We start from the raw sequence: 17,679 nt of genomic DNA on the forward strand, positions 1-17,679 counted from the left end.
GGCTGGAAGCTCAGAGGCAGACGGCTGTGTCTGTACCCACTGCTTACTTTCCCTCCGCTAAGGCAGCAGAGGCTACCAAAGAATCCTGAGACATATGTGGGTGTGCAGAAAATAGATCTTCGTTTGGGGGAACCCAAAAGAAGGCTTATGGAGGACCCCAAAGCCAAAATAAATGGTAGCCAAAATGGCAGGCAAAGTTTTCCCCAGAGTGGGAATGAGGTGTTCCAGGGCATGGGGCCAATGGAGACTGGGAGGCTGAAATTTTCCACCCCTCAATGGCTGGGAGGGCTGGTTAATGAGTGGCTTCACCTTTCTGGGTTTTGTTTTCCATCTCTGAGACAGAGATGGGACAAGTCAGATTGCTTGACGTTAGCATTGCAAAGGAGCAGCAGGGGGTGAACCAGGCAATCAGAGTCGGGGAGGAAGGATGGAATGAGATAATGTATGTTAAAGTGTCTTGTGAACTACAAAGCAAAGCTAAATGGAGCAGAAGAGAGTCCTCAGAAACCGACTTTATTATATATAAGATTTATTTTATCAAAGCAGCAGGGAAGGCAAGGATTATTCGGTAAATGGTCGTTGAATGGCTGGTTAGCATTTTGGAAAGAAAAATAAATCAAGACTTGTGACTCTGAATATTGGTCAAAAGTAATTCCAGATGGATAAAATAATTAAATATGAAAATAAAAGGTTAGGAAAACCAGATGAGGAATTTAATATTCACTGGATTTGAAGGATTTCAAAGAGAATGCTACCGTGAAAATCAGTAAAAGAAATCATGAGGGAGAATAAACAAATTTGATGGCATTAAAGTTATAAACATCTGCAGTCAAAATAAGGTAGCCCAAATAAGAAAGCAAATAATATGCTCAGCAAATAAAGCAAGGGTCAATAACTATGTTTTATTAAAAGTTACCAAGTATTTAATTAAAATATGACCCCATTGACAGAAAGGTAAGAAGTGTTCAAAGAGAAATGCAACTAACAAATGCATGAGGACAAAAATGTTCAAACTTGCCAGGAATCAAAGAAAAGCAAACTCAAATAAGTTTAGCGAAAATGGATAATACCTTGTACCTTTAAGCTGTGGATAGATTGAAAATTTCTAAACGGCCAATGGCAGTCAAAGTAGTAAAAACTCTTTGGAAACCAAGAGACGATATATAAAAGTTTCTAATTTGGACCTAGTAATTTCACTTCTGGGAATACAATTTAAATAATATTCTGAGAGAATGAAACAACTGTACCTCAAAAAAATGTACAATTTTTTAAAAGTTAGAAATGGCTAAATGCTGCAGTTTATTGCTCCTCATTTAAATAATTCAATGGCTTAGCTACTGTTTCTGTACAAATAAAAATTTTGTGAATAAAAATGATGAGATATTTAACAATGTGAGATTATTTGATAGACAGCTAAGTGAAAAAATTCTGCAAAAGCATCCCTTCCCAGAGGCCATTATTGGACTTCTCAAATATCATAGGTCACATGCCAATTTCTAACCCAATCATGGGTAAGAAAAATAGTATAGCCATGATTCACTTAGAATAATCATTTTGGGGAATGGATATTTGGTGACACTAAAAGGCTAAAAGAAATGAGGACGACCAAATGATATTCTTGGAGAAAAAAATAGGTACTAGACATGTAGGGGGAAGGGAAAGAGGGTGATGATATTTAAGAAGGTGAATGGAAATTACAGGTACTCTGAAAATTGAAGAATTAAGGGACTAACTCTGGTTTGTTAAATGAGATGCCGAAAATAGTCTGTCCTAAGTTTCAGAAAGAAATACAAAAGGAGAGAGAGAGAGTGGAAAGAAAAGATAAAAGAAAATGATACCGAGAAAGGAAAGACTAAGGGAGTTCCCATGGTGGCTCAGCGGTAATGAACCCAACTAGTGTCCATAAGGATGCAGGTTCGATCCCTGGCCTTGCTCAGTGGGTTGGGGATCTGGCTTGTATCCCGAACTGCTGCGACTGTAGGTTAGCAGCTGCAGCTCTGATTGGACTCCTAATCCAGGAATCGCCATATGCTGCAGCTATGGCCCTAAAAACCAAAAAAAAAAGAAAAGAAAAGAAAGAAAGGAAGGACCAAAGACTAAAGAGAGAATAAAAAGAAAAGAAAGAAAGGAATGACAAAGAATAAAGAGAGAATCACTTTTTTGGAGCATCAATCTTAGGGGGAAAAAAAACTCTGGCATCTAACCTCTTTTATGTAAAACAAAGACTTTTATCATCACACTTTCAACCTAAAGATGGGAACAGGAATATAAGGCCTCAGGCAGCCTGCTAGGAAGATGGCTGAGAGGCTTAGAACTTGTGAAGCCTAAAAAACATGACACAACCAAAGTGAGGTCCTCTCCTAGGAAGGCATACAAGGTCTATTCTGACCCAGAATGTGATAAATAGACCTCCACTCTTTTAAGATGCACTATGTGAACTAAACCAGGATGAGAGACAGGGAACTGGGAAGATGCAGGTGTCAGGCGGACCTCTCAACCAAGAACATCTTCACTCTAGAGAGTAAACTTAAAAACAAACAAACAAACACACAAACAAAAACAGCTCAAGGATTATCAAGTCAGGGCAGGTCACCTTCAGAGATGGGCCATGTGAGACCCAAGCAGCAGACATGTTGTTTACAAAATGCCTCTCATGGAGTTTACTTGCAGATGGGGGTGACGACCCATTTTTATTTTTATTTTATTCATTTATTTATTTGTCTCCCTAGGGCCGCACCCAGTGTGGCATGTGGAGGTTCCCAGGCTAGGGGTCCAATCCGAGATATAGCCGCCAGCCTACACCACAGCCACAGCAATGCAGAATCCAAGCTGAGTCTGCGACCTACACCACAGCTCATGGAAACATGGGATCCTTAACCCACTGAGCATGGCCAGGGATCGAACACGCATCCTCCTGGATGCTTGTCGGGTTCATTATCCCCTGAGCCATGAAGGGAACTCTGACAATCCATTTTTAAATGCTTCTGCTAGCCCACATCTCTGAAGTGCACTGCAATGAGTTTAAACAGGAAAGCACTGCACTGTGCGGTCATCATTGGGAGAAAGAGCCTTGAACCAGGAATAGACATAAAAACTTTTTCTGTCACCTTTCAGGGAGGCTGTAGAGCCATCTTCCCTGGAAGTGCATTTACAGCTATTTTTATAGAGTATCTATACCATTCTTTCCAGATCAGGGAAATATATTCATTGGACCTTCCAGAAATTGGATTTTCTGGTCCTTTAAGTCCATGATTTGGATTCTCCTCTTGTCTGAGAATCACAGAGATAGTTTGCCTCTGCTGATGCCCAGGAAGCTGGAACCAGTAGTCCCAGGGGCAGGTAGGTCAGAGCTTCTGCCTCATGTCACCAGCCTCCCAACGTCACAACCAGTGAAAGGAAATTGAGCGAATTTCCTGCCTCTGGTTTTGAATGTGAGAACTAAAGTAGAAACCCAGTACTCTCACTTGACACAAAATAAAGATGGGGAAAAGTTTCTTTTATGTTTCAGGAAATGATTACGTTTTGGTGAAGTGCTTAGAGGTATAATATGAGCGGGATAATTTTCACAGCATTTGATGTTCCGAATGTTGTGGGGCTCTTCCATGACACATAATCAGTATTAAGCCAACATTTATAAAATAAAAAATGAAACCAAGTTTCTCACCAGGAAAATTGGTTTCCATTCAACAAGATGTCCTACGGCATCCTTATAATTTTCAGGTTTCAGTTTTTCAGGACTCACTTTTACCACAAGGGATGACATTTAGAAAATAAAGAATCCTGGGTGTCCCCTAAAAGGAAGTGTACCAAAATATTAGGAGAGTATCTGACCCTAAGTAAATCAATATTTAATTATAACCACTGGTTGAACCTTTGTCTTGCCTTCTTCCTATTACAAAACCCCCAATATTGCTGCTATCTCTATTGTTCTTTTTTGAATAACTTTACAGATCCACCCTTTTCCTAATATTGTATTTAGTATTAAAAATGGATTTTTGATGTGTCTAAAGAGAACTATGTAAGTGAGTGTTATTCATATTATGTACATTAAAGATGTGTGAAATAAATAGCAGTATAAAATATAACCCCTGCCCTTTCATAGCATACCATTTTTTATTTTATTTTAATTTGTATTTTTATTTTTTGCTTTTTAGGGCTGCACCTATGGCATATGGAAGTTCCCAGGCTAGGGGTCAATTCAGAGCTGTAGCTGCTGGTCTACACCACAGCTGCAGCAATGCCAGATCCGAGCCATGTCTGTGACCTACACCACAGCTCACGGCAATGCCAGATCCTTTAATCCACTGAGGGAGGCCAGGATGGAACCCACATCCTCATGGATGCTAGTCGGATTTGCTTCTGCTGCACCACAATGGGAACTCCCGCATATCGTTGAATGGGGAAATAAAACATACACACATACAAGTAAAAAATACTTTTAAAATTATGTTGATATTTCTCACAATATGTTCTGCACACAACCTATATCAGATTCATTTAGTTTATGCTTGTTAAAACACATGTGCCTAAGTCCCAGCTCAGAGTTACTGAGTCAGAAGTTCATGGGAATAGGGCCTAGAAGACTGCATTTTATGGGCACTCTAAAGTTTACAATTTTTTTGTATTATATGAAACTACCAGGAAAATATTAAGGACTAGAAGTTCTCTAAGCCAGCAGTAGAAGGGGAGATTATATCTAGATAATCAGGAAAGGTGTTTGAGTATGTGGATTTGAACTTGGTTTTAAATAATGAGCAATATTTTGGCAGTGGTGGGAAGATAATACAAAAGATAAGGATGTATCATCAAAAAAAAAAAAATGTTGATGGGGGAGTTTTCCTTTTGTGGGCTAGGTGAGTTAAAATCTGACATAGTGTCCAGGAGGATGTGGGTTCAATCCCTGGCCTTGCTCAGTGGGTTGAGGATCTGGCATTGCTACAAACTATGGCTGGGTCTGGTGTTGCTGTGGCTGTGGTGTAGGCCAGCAGCTGCAGTTCTGATTAGATGTCTAGTCCAGGAACTGCTATATGGTGCAGATGTGCCCCCCCCTCAAAAAAAAATGCTAATGGGGAGAAAATCCAACTAGTTTAGCTAAAAGTGAGAAGTTTTGGAGAAAAATCTAGAAAGATAAGTTAAAGAGTTCTTGAATGCCTAGCCAAGATCTCTAGACATTTTCCAGTGTTTAAAAAATAGTTAGGTAAATATTTCTTTGTAAATAATGCAATTGCACTAACATATTGCCTGATTTTAAGATTACAGACATTTCTGAGTTATGAGGATAGAGGTGGCCTTTACAGAGCACATGCTATCTTAAAGACAAAATATAAAAGTGAAAAAAAATCCCTCAAAACCACTTTTTTAAAGAACTGAAACAGCCCCAGAGAAATCGAGAATTTTGTGAGAACTACAAAACTAATTAACTGCCACAGTGGCCAATTGGGTCTCTGTTTTGTATTTACAAGTCAGGGAAGCTGATAAATGTTTTGAGTTCTTGCTCAAATGCCTTTTCTCTTTGACAAGTGAAAAAAAAAAGTTGGGGGGTGGGGACTGTGGAAAAATCTGAAAGCCAAAACTCCTTTTCTACTGGTTGATGAGAAAAAGAAACAAGCTAAAAAGTTGACTGTTGGAAAACCAGCACAGTGAATTCACTTCCTACATGGCATATGTGTTAACAGGTGGATTCCTACTACTGCACTTACCTTTCAAGGTAAACCTTGGCCTGATCAGTAGCCCCTTTCCTTCTGGTTCCCACAGCAGGGGAGTTAGAGAACACAATTCATGAATAAGTGTCCTGCAGAGGGATGGTGTTGACAGACCCAGGTCAAAGTACCCCAGGCTATTTGAGAGATGTAGTCCCTGGCTGGGGACGTCTCACTAATTCTGTAAAGGCTTCCTCCCCAGGAAGGAACAAAGCAAGATCTAGGTAAAGGAAGGATGGAGAGAGAAAGAGTGGGACTGCAAGACACTGAGAGAACAGAGGAGAATTCAATGTTGAAACCTGGAGAATGCTCTCAGTCCTGAAGTAATGGGACCATAATTGAACACAGATCTTGCACAGTTAAGTCCCAGCATGATTTATGATCCCACGGGAAGAAATATATATGAGGGAGTGGGCCTTAACACCTTCAAGAATGCATATCATGGAATACCACTCAGCCATAAAAAAATGGAATAATGCCATTTGCAGCAACATGGATGCAACTAGAGATTCTTCTACTAAGTGAAGTAAATCAGAAAGACAAATGCCAGGTGATATCACTTATATGTGGAATCTAAAATATGGCACAAAGGAACCCATCTACAAAACAGAAACAGACTCACACACATGGAGAACAAACTTACAGTTGCCAAGGGAGAGGGGGGAGGGAGTGGGGTGACCTTGGAGTTTGGGGTTAGTAGATGCAAACTATTACATTTAGAATGGATAAGCAATGAGGTCCTGCTGTATAGTATAAGGAATTATATCCAATCTCTTTGGGATAGACCATAATGGAAGATAATACAAGAAAGAGAATGTAGATGTATGACTGGGTCACTTTGCTGAGCAGCAGAAATTGGCACAACATTGAAAACAACTATTCTTTCATTTTTAAAATGAAAAAAAAAAAAAAGAATGTTTCTATCCCACTTTCTTCTCTTATAAACATGAAACACGAGAACACAGAAGAACTCAAAGGTACTTAGTACCCAATTAGAGGCCCAAAACTGAAGTTTAAAGAAAGAGTGAAATGAAGTAATGAAACATAACTTCAGGCAAGAACTGAGGGTATTACAATAGATGGACTTAATAAGAATAAAAATGTGTGGGAAGGAGGTGGGAAAGTCAAGTGGTTTCTTAGTAACTGATGAAGTAACTGGGAAGTAACAAAAAACACAGATGAAGCAACAGCTCTTAGGGCTCTTCTCTCTCACCTAGGACATTTATGCCATTTTCTTTGCCCCAGAACTTGGTGCTTTCATAGCAATGTCTTCTGCAAGTCTCAGTGTAGATCCAGGTTCATCTGCTGCTGCTCTTTCTTCTCCTGCGTCCTCTTAAGATTTGATACTTAAGACTTCTGAAGGCAATTCTCATCCACAGTACCAGGGGTGGTGGGAGCAACTACTCTCCAGGAAGTTTTGTACGATGTTTTTTCAGACACACATGCTCTGGAGTTTGTTGTTCATGCTACTTTAAAAAATGTTATTGGTGGAGTTACCATCATGGTACAGCAGAAACAAATTTGATTAGGAACCATGAGGGACAGGGATGGTTCGATCCCTGGCCTTGCTCAGTGGGTTATGGATCTGGCATTGCCATGAGCTGTGGTGTAGGTTGCAGGTATGGCTCAGATCTGATGATGTGGCTTGGATCTGATGATGCTGTGGCTGTGGTGGGGGCTGGCAGCTGTAGGCTCCAATTTGGCCCCTAGCCTGGGATCCTCCATATGTTATGCATGAGGTCCTGAAAAGCAAAAAAAAAAAAAAAAAAAAAAAAAAAAAAAATGTTATTGGTGTATATTTGATCTGTAACAATGTGTAAATTTAAGGTGTGCAGCAAGTTTATTTGGTCCATTTATATGGTGTAATCTGAATGCCCTTGCAGCGATAAGCAACACCTCCATCAGATTACAGAATTATTATTTCTTCTTAGTGGTTGGACAGCATCATACTTTTTATTGAAACATGTTACCCACAAATAAGGGATATGCTGAGAATAATCCTGTCTCTGGACTTTGTCCTGCACTTCTTTCTATTATTTTGGTCACCTACATATTTTAAGTTAACCTGAGTCTTATCATTCCAAGAAGACTACATCTTCCTAGTGAAAAGAAAAGAAAAGGAAGGGAAGGGGAAGAAAGGAAAGGAAAAAATCTTGAATGTGCTCGCATTTTCTTTGTGTGAGACAGTATAGATGAAAGACTTGCAGTTATAGTCATTATATTCTGAATATTAAAATACTGGAATCATTTTTTCATTTTATATTTGTTATGCAAGTCAAATAAAATGATTATAAAACAATAAATAATTGTTGTCCGATGTTACTATGAGCCAGGCATTATTTTAGGTGCTTTTCATGTGTTAATATATTTAATCATCAAAAATAAATCTAGGAGGTAGATAAGATATTAATCCTCATTTTACAGATGTGAAAACTGAATCATAAAGAAGTTAAGTGATTTGCCCAAGATTACACAAAGAAGAAGAGATGAAGTAACAATTCTAATGGCTGAGTTCACAGTCCTTAAATCTTAGTAACTTCAAATGCTGTGTATTTTTAACTTTTAAGAAATTGTAAGTGGAATACATGTACCTATACACCCCAAACTGACAGGCAACGAATACCTAGAACTTTGATTTATGCAAAATGAGCACTCTGTGTGTTCAAATGAAAGTGTTATATAAAACAAACTCGACACGTGATCACAAAGGACTTAATAATACAGAGTATGGAGGAACTAGGTGCTAAAGGAGTGACAATGGGACTAAAACGAATTACTGAAAAGGTCAAAGGCCTTGATAGTTTTAGCTGCTCTGGTGGGGATGGGTGGGTGTTCACTGTATAGGCAAACATTGGAAGGAAGGATGTACTCCCAAAATTCCTGGAATTAGAAAATTGGAAGAGTGTCCATGTAACTAAAGACATGCAAGTTGACTGGCTCTCCTGCTTCAAATGCCTAGGAAGGATCCATTGTGAAAAGCCGGCTGTGGAGATTCATGGAACTAAAACTCAGGCCAAGGGTATCTTTAGAGGTCTTCTATTCATTAGGACGAATCGCTTCCAGTCTATGCCCACTGCCCTGCTATTGGTTACTTTGCTTTGATTTATGAGAAGATGTGAGAAATGACTTGGAAATATGCTCTTATATTGGGATTCTCTGTCTATTGGCAATTGTCTCAAGCCTTCCTCCCTAAGTTTCAATTACAGACGATAGTGTTAACTTTTCATAGGCTTCAATTTAACATCGGGTCCTGCCAGGTTTATTTCATCTGGACTGGGAGAAATAGCCTCAGAAATACTGTCCCTCTCTCCTGTTCCTCCTGATGAAATGCAGTATAAAACACAGAATGGTGACAAATAAGAAAAACATATCAGATCTCCTCTACCTTTGCTCTGGATTAGGTCTTCAGAGATCATGAAGATTGTTAACAAAGACTTAACTAAGTGGTAGAGAAAAGGATGATCAGATGTACTAGTTATTTCCTTTGATGGAATAATGGATATGTGTTATGTGTCACTATGTGACTATCATTATTCTCCTGGTTTTCAACTGTTCTATAAAGACTACATAAAAAAAGCTTGAAATAAGAAATAAAATTAGGTAGGTAGGAATAGATGAAAATGGCATGAAAGGGCAGAAACCAGGGATTATTTCATTAATCCTATTCTTACTTATTTTTAATAACGCAATAGGAAGTTTTAACATGTATCATTCAGAGATACTAGGTGGCCAGACTGTGTCAGACAGAGCTGCATAGAAGGGACTTTTGTTGAATATAGACTAGGTCTTATGTTGATTAGTTTATACAAAAGTAACTAAAGAAGAACTGGCCAATAAAAATAGAATTAGCTAACAAAAGGCTTCTGGACCCAAAAGCAAGTCAAATGCCTGCAGTTCTGGGATGAAAATGGATTACTGGTTGTTTGATTTTTTGTTTGTTTGTTTGTTTCCTGGCCGTAAGTAATAGAGGATAGTTTGTATATATTTTCTGATTTTTCACATTTCCCCCACATATTATTTCTCAAGTTGTGTATGTTGAGAAAACACAAAACTTCTAGGCTATCCCTTTCTCTTTTCTGGTGTATGAGTGGAAGGAAAAGAAGTGGAGTGGAAGTGGTAAATTAAGACAGGGCACCTGACATTCTCTAGAAAATTTACTAGTTGCATCTCTGAAAAAAATCTCCTTTGGAAACATGTGAGGAAAAGTGAAATTTTAGGTGAAGGAAAGGCTTAACATGTTAAAGAAATGATCAAGGTTATTGAGGTCTGGATTTATTTCTTACAATTAAAATGTCAAACCAGCAAACAATTGCCTTTGGAATAGATAAGCCATGAGATCCTGCTGTATAGCACTGGAAACTATATCTACTCACTTATGACGGAGCATGATAATGTGAGAAAAAAAATGTATATATGTATGTGTGACTGGGTCAGCTTGCTGTACAGTAGAAAATTGAGAGAACACTGTAAACTGGCTATGATGGAAAAAATAAAAATCTTTTTTAAAGATGTTAAATCAGACAAATCACACTCTCTTGTGAAATTCAAGTAAATGCCCCCTCTTAAGGAGAGGCTATGATCTAAGTAATTAAGTGAGACACTGACTTAAATTGTTATGGAGGTTACAATATAAGTATAAGCATGACCCAATGAATTCATTGTAACTATTTGAATTTGTCAGTAATACGTCTTATCTGCCACTACGTAGAAGACATCCACATAAAAATTTAGTTCTAAGTGGGGATGTTATCCCCACAAAATGAAAACAGAATGCAAAGTGAAGGGTAGCATTGGTGAAACATAATCTGGACAAATCCAAAATTCTGATACCTAGCATTAGCAGGATGATCAGCTTAATAAATATCACCATGAAATGGAAGAGAAGAGAATCTAATAAACTCAGCAATATTTTTTTATTAAAGTGTAGTAAATTTACTTCAATAGTTTTGTTAGTTTTAAAGGTACAGCATTTTTTAAATATCTGAATCACAGGTTCTTTTTCCATTATAGGTTATGCAAAATATGAGCATAGTCCCCTGTGCTATATAGTAAGACCTTGTTGTTTATCTATTTTATATATCATAGTATGTATGTATTAATCCCAAACTCTTAATTTATCTCTGCTATCTCCTTTAGTAACCATAAGCTTGTTTTCTAACTCTGTCTGTGGGTCAGTTTCTACAACCTTATTCTTAAGGTAGATAATAAATATATAAAATTATAACAAGATGAAAGCTGATGATCTTCTGTATAATCAAGAGATTATAAACCATCCACTGGTTTTTCTCACACGCAAAAGACAAAATGTCTCATAGTCATTACATTTCCCTAGATCAGTAACAATTGGAAAAATTAATGAAAGTGATACCATTTTTAATGGTATTCCAAAAATGACATGTCTAAGAATAAATTGACAAAAGTATATGTGTAAGACTTTTATGGAGAATACTATAAACTTTGTTGAAAAACATTTTAAAAAATCTAAATAAATGGAGGTATGTACTATGTTCCTGAATACAATGTCTCACAATCATGTGGTCAAATTTTCTCAAACTATATGCAATTTCTTTCTTTTTTTTTTTTTTTTTTAATCTTTTTGCTATTTCTTTGGGCCGCTCCCGCGGCATATGGAGGTTCCCAGGCTAGGGGTCTAATCGGAGCTGTAGCCACCGGCCTACACCAGAGCCACAGCAACGCCAAATCCGAGCCGCGTCTGCAACCTACACCACAGCTCACAGCAACGCCGAATTGTTAACCCACTGAGCAAGGGCAGGGACCGAACCTGCAACCTCATGGTTCCTCGTCATATTCGTTAACCATTGCGCCACGATGGGAACTCCCTATATGCAATTTCAACTTCAGTACTTCTGGTACTTCATTCGAAATACTAGAGGTTTCTTTCTTTCTTTCTGTTTTTGTTTGTTTTTAACAAAAAGAGAGGATTGACTAGATGCTTCTTGAATGAGAATGGCAGAGAAAAAAGCATTTTTTTTTTTTTAAGAGCCAAACATTTCTGAAGAAGAACAAAAAGAACTAATACATGGCATAAGATATGAGGGGTAGAGAACACACACTAACAAGGAGAAACTATAGTAGAATTGGACCAGAGAGAGTTAATAAAGGGATCAAGAAAACAGAAGGTGGGAGTTCCCATTGTGGTGCAGTGGTTAACGAATCCGACCAGGAACCATGAGGTTGCGGGTTCAATCCCTGCCCTTGCTCAGTGGGTTAAGGATCTGGCATCGCCATGAGCTGTGGTGTAGGTTGCAGACGCGGCTTGGATCCCGCGTTGCTGTGGCTCTGGCGTAGGCTGGCAGCTGCAGCTCCGATTAGACCCCTAGCCTGGGAGCCTCCATATGCCATGGAGCGGCCCAAGAAATGGCAAAAAGACAAAAAAAAAAAAAAAAAAAAAAAAAAACAGAAGCTGAGCCACAAAACAGACCCAGGCATATGTGGGACTGGACATATGGCAAAGCTCACATTTCTATTTAAGGATGGGCTATTTAAAATACGATGTGGGGGGAAATTATTTATTGGGAAATAATGAAATTAAATTTCTAGCTTACACTTACAAAAGCCAATTACAGGTAGATGAAAGACATTTTGTCTTGTTAAATTTAAGATTAACTATTTAACGAAAGATACCATGATGGCAACAGAATACGTGAAATACATAATACATAAAACAGAAATATTAGGATAGAGAATATACAAAGAAAGTATGCTTATGAATCAGTAAAAAAAAAGAAGGCTAATAGAGTGGAGCAGCCATTTCACTTATAAGGAAACACAATCGAAGAATAAATAGATAAAAGAGATTGATCTCATTCGTTATATATGAAGTGCGAATTAAAGCCAAAATGTACTAGTATTCTATATACTTTAAATTAGAACACAAATCAAAAATGTGTTAGTAAGGATTAATGCATTCAAAGCTCTCATCTTCTACTGGTGGTATTCACTTACCAAGTTGAATAAATATACCCCCTGATACTCAGCAGCTTTACTCCTAAGTATACACTTGGAAAAGCACAGAATGCCTGTTCATGGCAATGTTACCTGAGAGTCTAAAAAACTATAAACAACTTAAATCATTGTCAAGGGAAACTGGCTGTGGTATATTTATTCACAAAATATAATATTAATAAAAATGAATGCTTACTCATAAAATAAAGTATAAAAGAAAATGAATAAAGTCAAGTACAATTTCTAACATGGTGAAATCACAAACATAAGATGCTGTAAAAAAAAGTACATCACAGAAAAATGTACACCATATAAAGTCGTTTGTATTAAGATCAAAACTACACTCAATACTTTGCAATAACTTATAGTGGCAAAAATCTAAGAATATATATATATTCTGTTTAGCTTAGGCAGAACTAAACAATAGATTACCAAAGAATACATACAAATATAGTAAACATATGTCAATTAAAAACATGGAGTTCCCAGAGTTCCCATTGTGGCGCAGTGGTTCACAAATCCAACTAGGATTCGTTGCAGGTTCGATCCCTGGCCTTGCTCAGTGGGTTAAGGATTCGGCGTTGCCATGAGCTGTGGTGTTGGTCGAAGACGCGTCTCTGATCCGGTGTTGCTGTGGCTCTGGCGTAGGCCAGCGGCTACAGCTCTGATTATACCCCTAGCCTGGGAACCTCCATATGATGAGGGAGTGGCCCTAGAAAAGGCAAAAAGACAAAAACAAACAAACAAACAAACAAACAAAAATGTAAATGATTAACAGCTGATCAGGATTATCATTCTCTGGAGAGGGTGAAGGTTCGTGAGTGTTTGGGTAGGAGATGGGCTATACATTTCTTAATGTTTCATTTCTTAAGCCAAGTGGCGAGTATATGATTGTTTCATAAGCTGATCATACAAGTTAATGAAGACTTACATATAATACTGTTTACCCTTAAAGGAATTGTTCCTATGTAGTAGAATTTCAAATTGAGTCTTAGACATGTTCTTTGGCAGGGTTAAGTGTAGGTTTAGGGCTTTCAGCTAAACCTATAGGGAGAGAGGGCTCAGGAAATCCTTGGGATATTAAAAAAAAAAAAATTTAAAGGAAAGGGCCAGGTATGTCACCTTTAGAGAGGCCCAGTTCTTAATTTTCCAGAGGGCTCACGCTCTGGTTAGAGGAGAAGAGTACCGAGAACTCCAGGATATCTCATCTAATTCTTATAAGGTTTTTTAAGAGATCTTTAAGTTTCTCCATTTTGACAAAATGTGCTGGTGGTGGGTTCTGCAGGGAGATGGACTTAACGATGTCGTTTGTCCTAGAGTCACATTTACATCAACAGATCTGAGTTCTAATCCAGGGTACCCAGTATGCTTTCCTGTAGGCTAGAATTTCTCAGCTTCTACCAAATTGATGTTTTATGCTGGCTATTTCTTTGTGGTGAGGCCTATTGTAGGAGGTTTAGCTGCCTCCCTGGTCTTGACCCACTAGATGCCAGTAGCCTTCTGTGCCTTCACCTCTGACTGGTGACTGTCCAATGTTCCTTGGGTGGCAAAAACACCCCCCCCCGCCCCACCCCTGTAGGCAATCACTTGCCTACTTCATACCGTCACTGACCAGGGTTCTTGGGCTTCTTATAGAAATTGATAAGATTCCAGGCAAGAAATTCAGACCAAGGTTTATTCAAGGCCCCTGCTGCAGTAGGGGCAGGGGAAGGGAAGTGAAAACAAGCAACAGGTTCCCTTGCTTACATGCTTGCTTGCTAAGAGGGGCGAGCTGGTTCCTTATATGGGGCGAGGGTAGGAGTATTTCAGGGGTCCAGTTGGACCAAAGTCTAAGGTAATTTGGGCTTAGGTGGTTTGCCCAGTCCTTCAGTGGTGTTGTGTGCAGGGGGCATGCATTGTACCCTGCTTTTGTTCCCTACACCCAGTTTTTGATCTTGGCTCTTCAGAAGTGGTAATTGATTATTTTAGTGTCTTGGATCTTCTTGCCCGTAGTTTGCCCCAACAGCACATGTACACAGTTTATGTTTAGGCCCTTATAGTTTCTTCGCATTTTGTTGCTCAAGATGTTTGCCCAGGGGAAACACGCTAGACACCAGTAGCCCAAGGGTCCTAGGTCCCAGGTCCTAGCCGGTCTCATAGTTTATTTGATACCATGATTTTAAATGTGCATACCTTATATAGTCTTATAACAGTGAGTTTCTAAAAGCACTTTGTCTCATTAAGCTCTAAGCCTCCAGAGTTCACACTAAAATCACTCGTGCTTATTACTATTGAAAATCTAAGTGAATATACATAGAGACACATCTGGTGAGATATATGTATGCTATAGCCATGAAAAGAAATATTAAATCACATCATTTTTAGATTTTTTTAAAAAATTTCATCTCAATAATCTTAGATCAAATAAATCCAAGGCAGTTAAAATAACTCCAGATAATATGAGGGCAAAACCATAGAAGTAAAAGTGTTGGAGATGCATACATTGACTAAATCAGCGCCCTTATTGCTTCTCCATTATCTGGTTTATCAGACCAATAATCCTTTTCATACCAATCTGAAGGATGTTCCTATCTGTATCTGTGGCACCTCTTAATTAAATCAATGTGTCTTCTAATTTGTCAACTTGCAAATTGAAAAATGTACTTCCATGGTGTTTCATGGCAGGGGGATCAGGGGAAAGTATCTGTAAGTTGAGAATATAGCCTTTTGTTCATTTAAAAAATATATTAGCACTATTTAATACCAGGAACTCTTCTAAATATAGGGAGAAATGTGCAGAGGATGTTTTGAGATTCATTCAGTGCTGCTCAGAAAACAGTGTTCAATCTATCTAGGAAAACTAGCAGAATGACTTGACTGGTTTTGTTCTGGAGAAAAAAATATCTTCTTGGGGAATTACAAGAGCATGAGTGTGTTTTAAAGCCTAGAGGAAATGCAACTTTGAAATTGGTCCATGATCTCCTTCTCCACTGTGCTTAATTAAGACTTCAGTTTTGCCATGAAAAACAGAGGAAATGTTACTCTTTTATTTAGTCTCCACAGCAGACTAATTTTCATCCCACCAAAAGGAGAGGAAAACTGAGAAAGATATCAAGACACTGACAATACTTTCATGCAGTGATTTCTATTCTTATAAAAACATATCTTCAACCTGCTTAATATTTCTAATTTATTAGTGCACACATGTGTGCACACACACATAGAGAGTTTTCTGCAAGAGTCAGAAAGATAAGCTCTTATCTGAGATTTTAAAAGTAATAATAATTACCTTTATTTCCAGCATAAACTTGAACCACTGTACCCGTTATTCATAAATGTCTAACAATGTGGATGAGCATTTGTGAAAAGACAGGTGTTATCTGCTGGATAGATTGGTAGTTTGTTACCTAGTCTAATTATTACCAAGCATGAATGCATGTCTTCCACCTTAAAAATCTCAACACTCAAAATGTTTCTTTCCCACTTTCCCAATCATTTAAGGACTGAAGACCTAGTTTTAATAGCAAACATTATCATGAATTCTTAATCGACCATCATTTTATTCAAAGTGCATCTGTTGACTGGGAAAATAAATTTTTGAAAACTACTGTTGTACAGATGAAGTCATGACTTGGGTACATGTACGTGTTACTTTCCCTGTCATCTACGTGTACCTGAAAAACAGTCACTGTATGTGAAATCCTTAGTTCATAGAAAATTCCTCACATCCAAAAGGAGTTCTCACTCTGAAGTTGCCCATTTGTCAGTAAACACAAGATGGGAAATGCTGTAAGAAACACAAGGAATTTTTCTCCTGGATCTTGGGAAACACAAAGCCGGTCATCAGAGACAACCCCTAGGGTCCTCAGAGCCTCTTAAGAGTGTCAGTTTCCTTGGTCATAAGCTCAGGACAATATTTGTCTTCAAAACAACAGAAGTTTGGTAAGTCTGATATTAAGTAATTGTCAACAAATAATTCCACTTGCCATCTGCTTCTGCAAAGATGATGTCAGTAGTCATTGTGGTCCTGGAGTTCAGGGTGGACAACAGGAGTGAGGTGCTCTGTGCTCTGGGGAAGACTAGCAGAACAAGTCTTCAGATAGGGAGATATTTTCAGGAGAAGATTTTATGAGCCTAATTTCTTGAATCTTCTCATAACTATAAAAGCATTAAAATCATTCATGGAGACACCTGTTCCTTGTGACTAGCAGAAACTCTCTGTGTTTTTTTTTGTTTGTTTGTTTTTTTTGCTTTTTTTTTTTTTGCTTTTTAGGGCCACACACGTGGCATATGGAGGTTCCCAGGCTAGGGGTCTAATAGGAGCTTCAGCTGTCAGCCTACACCACAGCCACAGCAACATCAGATCCAAGCTGTATCTGTGACCTGCACCACAGCTCACAGCAACCTGGATCCTTAACCCATTGAGCGAAGCCAGGGATAAAACCTACATCCTCATGGATGCTAGTCAGATTCGTTAACAACTGAGCCATGGTGGGAACTCCTTTGGGTTTTGTTTTTTGTTTGTTTTTGTTTTTTGATTTTTTTTGTTGTTTTTTTTATTTTTGTTTTTGTTTTTTTGAAACCCTCTGCTGAAATGTGTACTTGACTGCATGGATCCCCCTTCACCAAAATCACCACCTCCCCCTACCTCTTCAGAGCAGTTTCTCAGAGCTCTCTAAGGGGCTATCTTTCAGGCTATTGTCCTCATTCTGCCCCGAATAAAATTTAACTCACAGCTCTCACATTATACTTTTCTTTAGTTGATATATTTATAAAGTAACATTTTTAAGTGAAAAAAGAGATCATTGCATGAAAAAGCAAGTCTTAGTTTTCTAAGTTATTTTCAGGAGTTCCTGTCGTGGCTCAGTGGTTAATGAACCCAGCTAGCATCCATGAGGACATGGGTTTGATCCCTGGCATTGCCATGAGCTGTGGTGTAGGCTGCAGACTCGGCTCATATCTGTCATTGCTGTGACTGTGGTGTAGGCTGGCAGCTACAGGCCCCATTCGACCCCTAGCCTGGGAACCTCCATAT

This window comes from Sus scrofa, chromosome 7, assembly GCF_000003025.6.
Source record: "Sus scrofa isolate TJ Tabasco breed Duroc chromosome 7, Sscrofa11.1, whole genome shotgun sequence".
NCBI classification, from domain to species: Eukaryota; Metazoa; Chordata; class Mammalia; order Artiodactyla; family Suidae; genus Sus; species Sus scrofa.